Raw genomic sequence first — 11,605 nt, 5'->3', positions numbered from 1 at the left:
TTAGGTATTCAAATTCTGAAGCCGCCAAGGTATGAGTTTCCTTGGAACAGCCAAACAGCCGACGCGTTTCCAAACCCTTATCTTAGTTGACCGGGTTCTTCCTCAGGGCTGAGCTGGGTACCTACGGTGCAAAAAATAAAGTGGATTTTTAGCTTATCCTAATCCCTAAGTTACTTAGGAGCAATTATGCGGTTTACATAAAGGGTTACCTTTATTTTCAGAGAAATCGTCCCCTGTGGTTCTCGTTCGGAAGGCGTCTTTAGTTCCTTCAATTACAACAATGCCTAGGCAAAAAATTAGGAGCGGGCATGCTGATGTCTTTCTTTTTGTGTGTCGGAGCGTTCAACATTTAAAAGCAGTTTAGTCACGCGTTGTTTTATGGGGGTGCCAAAATACACTTACTTATCAATGGTTTGGTAGCTCCCTGATGATTGCGTTATCGGTATGTGGCTCTTTTCATCACAGGTGCATATTGCTGTTGAAATTAATGCGAAATTGTAATCAAGGGATTGGTTTAACCGCGTGTTTAAAGCTATTTGCCTACGTGGTTAATGCTTACTTGTAAACGGGGAGAAGATTCTCTCTCGATGCGGGTCCGCTTTACTGTCGTGTCTTTTTTCTGTAGAGCGCCTGCAATGTTAAGGTGTGGGTTTTATTTTAACACTACATTACATTAACGGAGGTGATGATGTATACGGTGTATGAATTCTCTTTTTGTTTCTCACCTCGTATTAATCCTGACGGGTCGGCAAATACATCCTCCGTTCTACCGCTTAACCGGCTCCCTGGTTTCCATGATTCAACTATTGCTGTTCACAGTCACCCTGAAGTGTTTTACCCATCAAACGGGATGCTAAGGATGATGGAACTTGTAGTATTAAACTGTGTTTCTCAGAAATCAAATCTATTTCTAGATATTAATGGCTGAGTCGTGTTTTTCTTACACCAAGTCGTGTTAAAGGTAATAAATGGCACCAATTGTTACGTGACGGTGGTGAGGACAGGGGACTCAGTAGGTGGTTCTTTGTAATTCAGACATTTCATTCATCCCATCCACGACACAGTTGAATTTAAGAATTAAGTATGCTTCTTTTTTTAGCAGCATGGTATCGACGTTTCCTCCGCGGGGGGGGGATTTTAATTGCAGATAGCACTGTCCATTTAAAGTTTTTCTCAGTGTGTTTGCTCTCCATAAAGTGTTGTACCATAGGGGCAGTCAACACCTTATGTCTGATTCTTGATCGGTGTTGCGCCATTCGCTGATTTACTTGTTGGGTAGTTTTCCCGCTATACAATTTGGGACACGGGCAGATAATAGCATATCCTACATTGCAAGTTTTGCAATTAGTGAATTCTTTGCGAGACCATTTCAATGCATTAAATTGAAAGGCAACCCCTTCTATCGTGTTGGCTCAAGACACACAAGAGCCACATTTGTGGTGGCCTTCTACGGGTTTCAGTTTCCACAAAGTGCGTAGATCAGATTTAACCTGGCTTATTCCCATGTCCGCTCGGACAATGTATTGTCCTATACTTTTATTTTTCTTGAGTGCGAACAATGGTTTTTGCATTGGAACTTCTAAGTTCGAAATCAAGTGCCAATTTTTTTAAATGATTGCCTTGAATTTATTTGTATATGGGCCAAATGTTGTTACACACACAGGCCTTTCAATTGGCTTTTTCTCTTTTTTCTTTAATAGTTCTTCTCGCGGTGTGTACCAGGCGCGTTTCATTGAGTGTTTCAGCATCTTGCTTGGATAGCCTCTCATTCTCAACTGATCACTTAGTATTTGGGAGTGTGCCATAAAGTCCTCTTTCCTGGAGCAGTTTCTTCTAATTCTCAGCATTTGGCTGTAGGGGAGGTTGGCTTTAAGACTTTTCGGGTGATTACTTTTATAGTGGAGAATGGTGTTTTTGTCCGTGATTTTTCGGTGTAGGGTGGTGGTCAATTTGCTATCTTGCGGAAAAACTACTACATCTAGAAAGGTTAGACATGTTGTGCTATAGGTCAATGTAAACTTTATATCTGGATGTCTGGTGTTGAGCCACTGATGGAATTGGACAAGCATTTCTTCAGAACCATTCCATTGACACCAGATGTCATCAATGTAGCGATACCATGTTGATATGTTTTGTCTGTATGGATTATTCCGGTAAACAAAGTGCTCCTCATACAGGGCCATGAACAGGACCGCCATTTCCGGGGCATAAGGACACCCCATGGCGGTCCCCTTCACCTGTACGTAGAATGCATCCATATACCGGAAATAATTTATTTTTAGGGCTATCCTGGCTAAGTCTAGTATGTAGTCAGTGGGGACTCTTTGTGGTTTGGGTCGAGTTTCCAAAAAATATTCCATGGCTTCTAGTCCTTCCTCTAGAGGAATTTGGGTATAAAGGGAAGTGACATCGAAGGATACCATGAGATTATGACTGTCATCAAATGGGACACCTTCGATTTTATTCATGAAATCCGTGGAGTCTTTTAGGTATGATGTCACTTCAGGCATGAATGGTTTTAAAAAAACATCCACGTATTTTGCTAATGGTTCCAATATTGAGTCACAACCGGAGGCAATAGGTCTTCCGGGTGGCTCCATCAAGTTCTTATGTATTTTAGGTAAAAAATAAATTACCGGAATACGGGGTCTTTTTATAAACAAATATTCAAATTCCTTTGGTCCTAATATTCCTTTGTCAAGTCCCTCATTCAGTTTGATCTGAATTTGTTTTCGAATTTGTGGAGTTGGATCTTCTTTTAAATCTCTGTACCACTCAGTATTTTTTATTTGACTGTTAGTTTCTGAGATATATTTCTCTCTGGCCCAAACAACCATGGCGTCCCCCTTGTAGGCAGGCTTCACGACTATCGTCTCGTCATTACGGAGGTCATTTATAGCTGTTTGTTGTTCCCTAGTAATGTTTCTTTTGAGGAAAACTTTTTGTTTATCCAACTGTGTGATGGAGGAAAGAACCGTCTGTTCGAAAGCTGTTATTTCCTTAGGTACTGTGTACGTAGGAGGAATGAATGTTGATTTATTGGAGAGGTTCGAGGGTTCCATTACTCTAGTGTCTTCTTTATTATGGAAGAATGCCTTCAACCTTAGTTTGCGGCAAAATTCCAAAGCTTCAATTTTTAGGGTCGTCAAGTATGTATTAGTTGCTGGTACAAATTTCAAGCCTAACTCTAAAACTGATTTTTCGTGTGGAGTTAATTCTTTGTTTGAGAGATTTACAATAGATGTGGGATTTAAGTCTTGTACTGAGTTCTTCGTGTACTCATTTCCCACGGTTGCGGCTGTGGTTTGAATCTGACTCTGCCTCTGCCTTCGCCTTTCTCTAAAAAAGAGTTGCTGCGTTTAGATGGGCCCTCTCTGGGATCCGAATCACTCGCTGACTCTGATGAAGAGCTTTCTGAAAACGTTAAAAACCTATTTTTCGACCGCCCCTGATATTGGGATAGAGCTCGCCTCGATTCGATTTGTGTGTAATAATCCTCCTTTAAGTAAGGATAGACTGTCTCAATCTTGAAAGACTTGAATGAGATAGCAACTTAAACTCTCTTAATTATCTCAACTTGCTAAGTGCTTTTTCATCCATACCCAATTCTAAGCATGAGCGCAAAATCCGCTCCGATCGCGGATTTTGCGGATTTTCGGTAAATCCGCGATCCGCGAACTCTCGCGAATTTACCGAGAATCCGCAATCCGCGATCGGAGCGGATTTTGCGGTCAAAAGTTCAAGCCTAACATAATTTACGATGGCGCCGGCAAGCTACCAGCGCCATCCTCAAATGGTTACTTAATTAGCTTCGACAGGAAGCTCTAACAGATAAGATAAAGCAGGGGCTCGAGCGCCTGCTTTATTTTATCAGTTCGAGCTTCCTGTTGAAGCTAATTAAGTAACTTTTGCAGGATGGCGCTGGCAGCTTGCCGGCGCCATCGTAAATTATTTAACCGGTGGTGTCTTCATCTTGAATAAATATGAAGGGCAGGGTTCATTCGGGCACGACGGTCCTGGCACAAAAAATAAACCTCAACAGGAAACACTTGCAGATATCAATAAAGCATGTGCCCTAGTTGAAGCTTAAATGCAGTGACTCATTTGCATCTTTGACTTTCACGAGCGCAAACCCCTTTTATACACACAAGAGGCATGTGCGCTCGCATGGAAGCCCCGTCCGTTTGGCCCCGCCCACACACTCGAGGTGTGCACCGTCTTCCCGCCATTTACCCACTATGATGGACATTTCACTCAAGGGACCCCTGCGCACTTCGGCGCGATTGCATAGTAACACACACTTGGTCGCTGGAACTAGTTGAAGCGCAAATGCAGTGACTCATTCATCAGCCCAAAAAAAATCGTGAGCGTTGGGAGGCTGGGCAGATGTGCCTTCTTCCCAAATATACCATCGAAAATCCGCTGTGATGCTGGCCAGAGGCATTTGCATCTTTGACTTTGACGAGCGGAATCCCCGTGCTGTTCCTGTGACCAGGGGCTTCTGTCTCTTAATCTGCTGCTCTGATCGGTCTCTGACCTTTTATACACACAAGCGGCATCTTTGACTTTCACGAGCGCAAACCCTTTTATACACACAAGCGGCATGTGCGCTCGCATGGAAGCCCCGTCCGTTTGGCCCCGCCCACACACTCGAGGAAGCCCCGCCCCCAAATCCGCCGATCCGCATAATCCGCGGATTTTGCGGATCCACGATCCGTGAATCCGCAAATTCGTGAATCGTGGATCCGCAAAATCCGCCCATGCTTACCCAATTCCTTGCATTAGCTAAAGATATCTTTCTAGCATTAGATCTTCTAGGGTTCTTTCCCTTAGGCAGGTGCTTTTAGGCACTAGGCCTGATAGAACTGTACTTTGTATAATCAAGCTAAAAGTCTATTTTGCCTTTTTAAGAATCTTAACCGCTGGCATTTCATTCTTGCTAAAATGTTTAAACCTGCAATGATAGTTCTCTTCAGGGAGATTGCGTGAAGACAACGTATTTTCTTGAACAGGGTTTAATGTCTTCGGGACGTTTCCTGTTTAAACTGAAAGTTATCTTTTAATAGATAGTAACTTCTGTTCGCATCGCAATATTTCTTGCATACCTTCAGGCAGAGTGAAGCCAGAGCTTTTAAGAGTGTTCTTTAGCAATATACCTTATTGATATACATGTGTTTGTGTAAATAAACGTGCCACTCCAACTTGAACAGTCGTCATTTCACGTTATTGCTCTTCCTTCTCCCAGTGCCTGATTGAGACGATTATCCAGATCACAGTGAGCGTGGCCACAACCTCGAGGGGGCTTGAGAGGGCCTCTTCTCACCCTCTATCACAACCCCAGGGGCCCCCAGATAGAAGAGCCCACTCAGCCCCAAGGGCCCCCGGATAGAAGAGTATTGCTAAGCCCCTGGGGCACCCGGATAGAAGAGCCCAGCTCAGCCCCAAGGGCCCCCAGATAGAAGAGTATAGATCAGCCCCAGGGGCCCCCGGATAGAAGAGCCATGGGGTCCTGGATAGAAGAGCCCTGCTCAGCACCAGATAGCAGTGTCCAGCCCTCCCAAGGGACCCCGGAGAGAATAGACCAGCTCAGCCCCAGGGGCCCTGGATAGAAGAGCCCAGCTCAGCCCCAGGGGGCCCCGGATAGAAGAGCCCAGCTCAGCCCCAGAGGCCCCCGGATAGAAGAGCCCAGCTCAGCCCCAGAGGCCCCTGATTAGAAGAGCCCAGCTCAGCCCCAGGGGGTCCCGGATAGAAGAGCCCAGTTCAGCCCCAGGGGCCCCGGATAGAAGAGCCCAGCTCAGCCTGGCCCCCTAGAGGCCCCTGGAAAGAAGAGCCTAGCTCAGCCCCCCTAGGGCCCCAGATAGAAGAGCCCAGCTCAGCCCCAGGGGCCCCCGGATAGAAGAGCTCAGCTTAGCCACAGGAGTCCCCGGATAGAAGAGCCCAGCTGTGCCCCAGGGGCCCCGGATAACAGAGCCCAGCTCAGCCCCAGAGGCCCCAGATGGAAGAGCCCAGCTCAGCCACAGGGGCCCCCGATGGAAGAGCCCAGCTCAGCCCCAGGGGCCCTGGATAGAAGAGCCCAGCTTAGCCCCAGGACTCCCCAGATAGAAGAGCCCCACTCAGTCCCAGGGGCCCCGGATAGAAGAGCCCAGCTCAGCCACAGGGGCCCCGGATAGAAGAGGCCAGCTCAGCCCTAGGGGCCCGGATAGAAGAGCCCCACTCAGCCCCCAAATAGAAGAGCCCAGCTGTGCCCCAGGGGCCCCCGATAAAAGAGCCCAGCTCAGCCCCAGAGGCCCAAGATAGAAGAGCCCAGCTCAGCCACAGGGGCCACGGATAGAAGAGCCCAGTTCAGCCCCGTGGCCCCCAGATAGAAGAGCCAGCTCAGCCCCAGGGGCCCCCGGATAAAAGAGACCAGCTCAGCCCCAGGGGCCCCCGGACAAAAGAGCCCCGGTCAGCACCAGGGTCCCCCAGATAGAAGAGCCCAGCTCAGTTCCAGGGGCCCCGGGATAGAAGAGCCCAGCTCAGCCACAGGGGCCCCCGGATAGAATAGCTCATCTCAGCCCCAGGGATCCCCGGATAGAAGAGCCCAGCTCAGCCCTGTGGCCCCGGATACAAAAGCCCAGCTCAGCCCCAGGGGCCCCAGATAGAAGAGCCAGCTCAGCCCCAGGGACCCCCTGATAGAAGAGCCCAGCTCAGCCCCAGGGGCACCCGGATAGAAGAGCCCAGCTTAGCACCAGGAGCCCCCAGATAGAAGAGCCCAGCTCAGCCCCAGGGGCCCCCGGATAGAAGAGCCCAGCTCAGCCCCAGGGGCCGCGGATAGAAGCGCCCAGCTCAGCCCCAGGGGCCCCGGATAGAAGAGCCCACTCAGCCTCAGAGGCCCCCGGATAGAAGAGCCCAGCTCAGCCCCAGTGGCCCCCGGATAAAAGAGACCAGCTCAGCCCCAGGGGCCCCCGGACAAAAGAGCCCCGGTCAGCACCAGGGTCCCCCAGATAGAAGAGCCCAGCTCAGTTCCAGGGGCCCCTGGATAGGAGAGCCCAGCTCAGCCACAGGGGCCCCCGGATAGAATAGCTCATCTCAGCCCCAGGGATCCCCGGATAGAAGAGCCCAGCTCAGCCCTGTGGCCCCGGATACAAGAGCCCAGCTCAGCCCCAGGGGCCCCAGATAGAAGAGCCAGCTCAGCCCCAGGGACCCCCTGATAGAAGAGCCCAGCTCAGCCCCAGGGGCACCCGGATAGAAGAGCCCAGCTTAGCACCAGGAGCCCCCAGATAGAAGAGCCCAGCTCAGCCCCAGGGGCCCCGGATAGAAGATCCCTGGGGTCCTGGATAGAAGAGCCCTGCTCAGCACCAGATAGCAGTGTCCAGCCCTCCCAAGGGACCCCGGAGAGAATAGACCAGCTCAGCCCCAGGGGCCCTGGATAGAAGAGCCCAGCTCAGCCCCAGGGGGCCCCGGATAGAAGAGCCCAGCTCAGCCCCAGAGGCCCCCGGATAGAAGAGCCCAGCTCAGCCCCAGAGGCCCCTGATTAGAAGAGCCCAGCTCAGCCCCAGGGGGTCCCGGATAGAAGAGCCCAGTTCAGCCCCAGGGGCCCCGGATAGAAGAGCCCAGCTCAGCCTGGCCCCCTAGAGGCCCCTGGAAAGAAGAGCCTAGCTCAGCCCCCCTAGGGCCCCAGATAGAAGAGCCCAGCTCAGCCCCAGGGGCCCCCGGATAGAAGAGCTCAGCTTAGCCACAGGAGTCCCCGGATAGAAGAGCCCAGCTGTGCCCCAGGGCCCACGGATAACAGAGCCCAGCTCAGCCCCAGAGGCCCCAGATGGAAGAGCCCAGCTCAGCCACAGGGGCCCCCGATGGAAGAGCCCAGCTCAGCCCCAGGGGCCCTGGATAGAAGAGCCCAGCTTAGCCCCAGGACTCCCCAGATAGAAGAGCCCCGCTCAGTCCCAGGGGCCCCGGATAGAAGAGCCCAGCTCAGCCACAGGGGCCCCGGATAGAAGAGGCCAGCTCAGCCCTAGGGGCCCGGATAGAAGAGCCCCACTCAGCCCCCAAATAGAAGAGCCCAGCTGTGCCCCAGGGGCCCCCGATAAAAGAGCCCAGCTCAGCCCCAGAGGCCCAAGATAGAAGAGCCCAGCTCAGCCACAGGGGCCACGGATAGAAGAGCCCAGTTCAGCCCCGTGGCCCCCAGATAGAAGAGCCAGCTCAGCCCCAGGGGCCCCCGGATAAAAGAGACCAGCTCAGCCCCAGGGGCCCCCGGTCAAAAGAGCCCCGGTCAGCACCAGGGTCCCCCAGATAGAAGAGCCCAGCTCAGTTCCAGGGGCCCCTGGATAGAAGAGCCCAGCTCAGCCACAGGGGCCCCCGGATAGAATAGCTCATCTCAGCCCCAGGGATCCCCGGATAGAAGAGCCCAGCTCAGCCCTGTGGCCCCGGATACAAGAGCCCAGCTCAGCCCCAGGGGCCCCAGATAGAAGAGCCAACTCAGCCCCTGGGACCCCCTGATAGAAGAGCCCAGCTCAGCCCCAGGGGCACCCGGATAGAAGAGCCCAGCTTAGCACCAGGAGCTCCCAGATAGAAGAGCCCAGCTCAGCCCCAGGGGCCCCCGGATAGAAGAGCCCAGCTCAGCCCCAGGGGCCGCGGATAGAAGCGCCCAGCTCAGCCCCAGGGGCCCCGGATAGAAGAGCCCACTCAGCCTCAGAGGCCCCCGGATAGAAGAGCCCAGCTCAGCCCCAGTGGCCCCGGATAGAATAGCTCATCTCAGCCCCAGGGATCCCCGGATAGAAGAGCCCAGCTCAGCCCTGTGGCCCCGGATACAAGAGCCCAGCTCAGCCCCAGGGGCCCCAGATAGAAGAGCCAGCTCAGCCCCAGGGACCCCCTGATAGAAGAGCCCAGCTCAGCCCCAGGGGCACCCGGATAGAAGAGCCCAGCTCAGCACCAGGAGCCCCCAGATATAAGAGCCCAGCTCAGCCCCAGGGGCCCCCGGATTGAAGAGCCCAGCTCAGCCCCAGGGGCCGCGGATAGAAGGGCCCAGCTCAGCCCCAGGGGCCCCGGATAGAAGAGCCCACTCAGCCTCAGAGGCCCCTGGATAGAAGAGCCCAGCTCAGCCCCAGTGGCCCAGGATAGAAGAGCCCAGCTCAGCCCCAGGGGCCCCTGGATAGAAGAGCCCAGCTCAGCCCCAGGGGTCCCCGGATAAAAGAGCCCAGCTCAGCCCCAGAGGCCCAAGATAGAAGAGCCCAGCTCAGCCACAGGAGCCCCGGATAGAAGAGCCCAGTTCAGCCCCGTGGCCCCCAGATAGAAGAGCCAGCTCAGCCCCAGGGGCCCCGGAATGAAGAGCTCAGCTCAGCCCCAGGGGCCCCCAGATAGAAGAGCCAGCTCAGCCCCAGGGGCCCCGGATAGAAGAGCCTAGCTCAGCCCCCCAGAGGCCCCCGGATAGAAGAGCCGAGCTCAGCCCCAGGGGCCCCGGATAGAAGAGCCCAGCTCAGCCCCAGGGGCCCCAGATAGAAGAGCCCAGCTCAGCTCCCCAGAGGCCCCGGATAGAAGAGCCAAGTTCAGCCCCAGTTGCCCCCGGATAGAAGGGCACAGCTCAGCCCCTGGGGCCTCTGTATAGAAGGGCCCAGCTCAGCCCCAGGGGCCCCCGTATAGAAGAGCCCAGCTCAGCCCCACGGCCTCAGATAGAAGAGTCCAGCTCAGCCCTAGTGTTGTAATATAACGTCGATTGAGTTGAGCGTTAGCAAAAGACATCGAGTTTTGACCGTTATCTTGACATTTAGTGGCATCCATTTTGTATTCACGGCAGCCATTTTGTCTGCCACATATTGCCTCGTGTCGACCATGTGCGTTGTCCTACCTTTCTGCTCATGGCTTTTGAATCTGCCCGGCAACAGTCTAATAATAGCATCTCTGTGTTTTGCCGCTGACCGTTCGGGTCCACATCTGCTAATGGTTAGTCCTAGATTGGAATGTGTTAGCCGAGACCCCACAACTGTTAACTCCTCCCACTGATCGATTCTCCTCCTCCATATTACCTTGTATGGACATAAAATTTGCTTTTGTGCTTTGTACCGCCTTCTCTTGAGCCCCTGTGTGGGTATAAATAAACCATGTGTCCGGTAGCCCTTTGTGCTACTTCTCATAGTGCTGAAGGGTACTGTCTAAACTTTAGCACCACCTCATGAGGTGTAATAAATTCTATGTTTTGCAATTCCAGTTTCCGGGCCAACTTTTTCCTTTGGGTCTGAGGACTTTGTGCGCAGAAGGGCGAACCCCTTGCACTAGCGGGCCAGGCTGAGGCCTGTACGACAAATTGGCGCCCAACATGGGGCTCATCGGTGACTCGGATGCCCGAAGGATTGGTCGTGACGAAGGTTCGGAACTTCGCTGAGGTCACAATCGCTACCAGATAAGACCCGCGTCTTGGTATCCGAGGTGTTCCTTCCTTACATTCCGTTCCGACCATCCAGGCGGCGCCGGTCCTCGACTGAGATCTCTTCTGCGGGTCTGCCGTGCAGTGACCGTTTGGTCGAATTTGAAACTTGGCAGTTGGAACCTGGACAGCCTACGATTGGTAAGAGTTGCTTTGCGGCTCTTGCCGCCTGTTGTAGGTTTTGGCATTTTGAGGCTCCCGTATTGGTAAGGCAGTTTTAGGAACGCTTGCCCGAGCACTTTATATTTGGATAGACTTGTCTACTTTGGTTTGGTTTGGGGCCTATGTATAGCAATATATGGATTGCAATTCATATAGGCAGGTGATGCACGGAGCTTTCTCCGCCTTTTTCTATGTATAGCGCGTCGTACTAAGAAAGTACCTTAAGCGCTCTTTACCTATGGTAGTGTATATCTTGCACTATTTTTGAAGCAATGCCTGTTTGCCGCGCACTTCGAAAGATGTGCTGCTTGTTTGGTGGCGCCAGTTTACGACTTGAGGAATCACAGCCGGCTCCCCCCGAGGGGACTCCTAATCGAGATATGTATGTGAAGTTTGGTACTTCTGCCATAATGTACAGCACGTTGTGGCACAAGTACACAAAAAAGGATCATGAGTTACGTTGGCCATTGTATGGGTCGTTTGATGCACGAAAGGTTGAATATGTGGAGTTATGTTTGTTTGAGCGGAAGTCTAGACGTGATATGTTTGAGTGTTTGCGAATGTGGGAGAAAGAAGTACGACAGCAGGAGAAACGTGAGAAAGCGTTGATTGAGAAAGAACAGCGAAAGACTGTGTATGAGAAAGAGCTGGAATTACGAAAAAAGGAAACGAAAGAAATGCAGGAATGAGAGGAAAAAGAACGAAGGTTACAGATATCTGGCCAAAATCCTGTCCGGCAGCCTCTCTATCCTGTCCTTAATAAACCACAAGATGATTTTTTGTTATTAGATCGACCTCCACCTCCGTATATCGCTCCGTCTGCTCCGGCCGAGGGTGATGAGGATTCCGATTCAGAACAGCAGAAAATATTATTCTTGTTTTAGTTTCTTTTACTCTACGTTTGTATGAAAACACGCAGATTGGCTATCTGCTACGAAATACGCTATCTGCTTGTACGAGCGTTACCCTCTCCCCCTGTGGATCTATATTTTATTAATTGTGTACTTATATTCGGGATTGTGAACCCTGCTGCTGGGCTAGAGTACT

Source organism: Lissotriton helveticus, chromosome 1_1 (genome assembly GCF_964261635.1).
Source record: "Lissotriton helveticus chromosome 1_1, aLisHel1.1, whole genome shotgun sequence".
Taxonomy (NCBI): domain Eukaryota; kingdom Metazoa; phylum Chordata; class Amphibia; order Caudata; family Salamandridae; genus Lissotriton; species Lissotriton helveticus.
Note: the sequence above shows the minus strand (reverse complement) of the source record.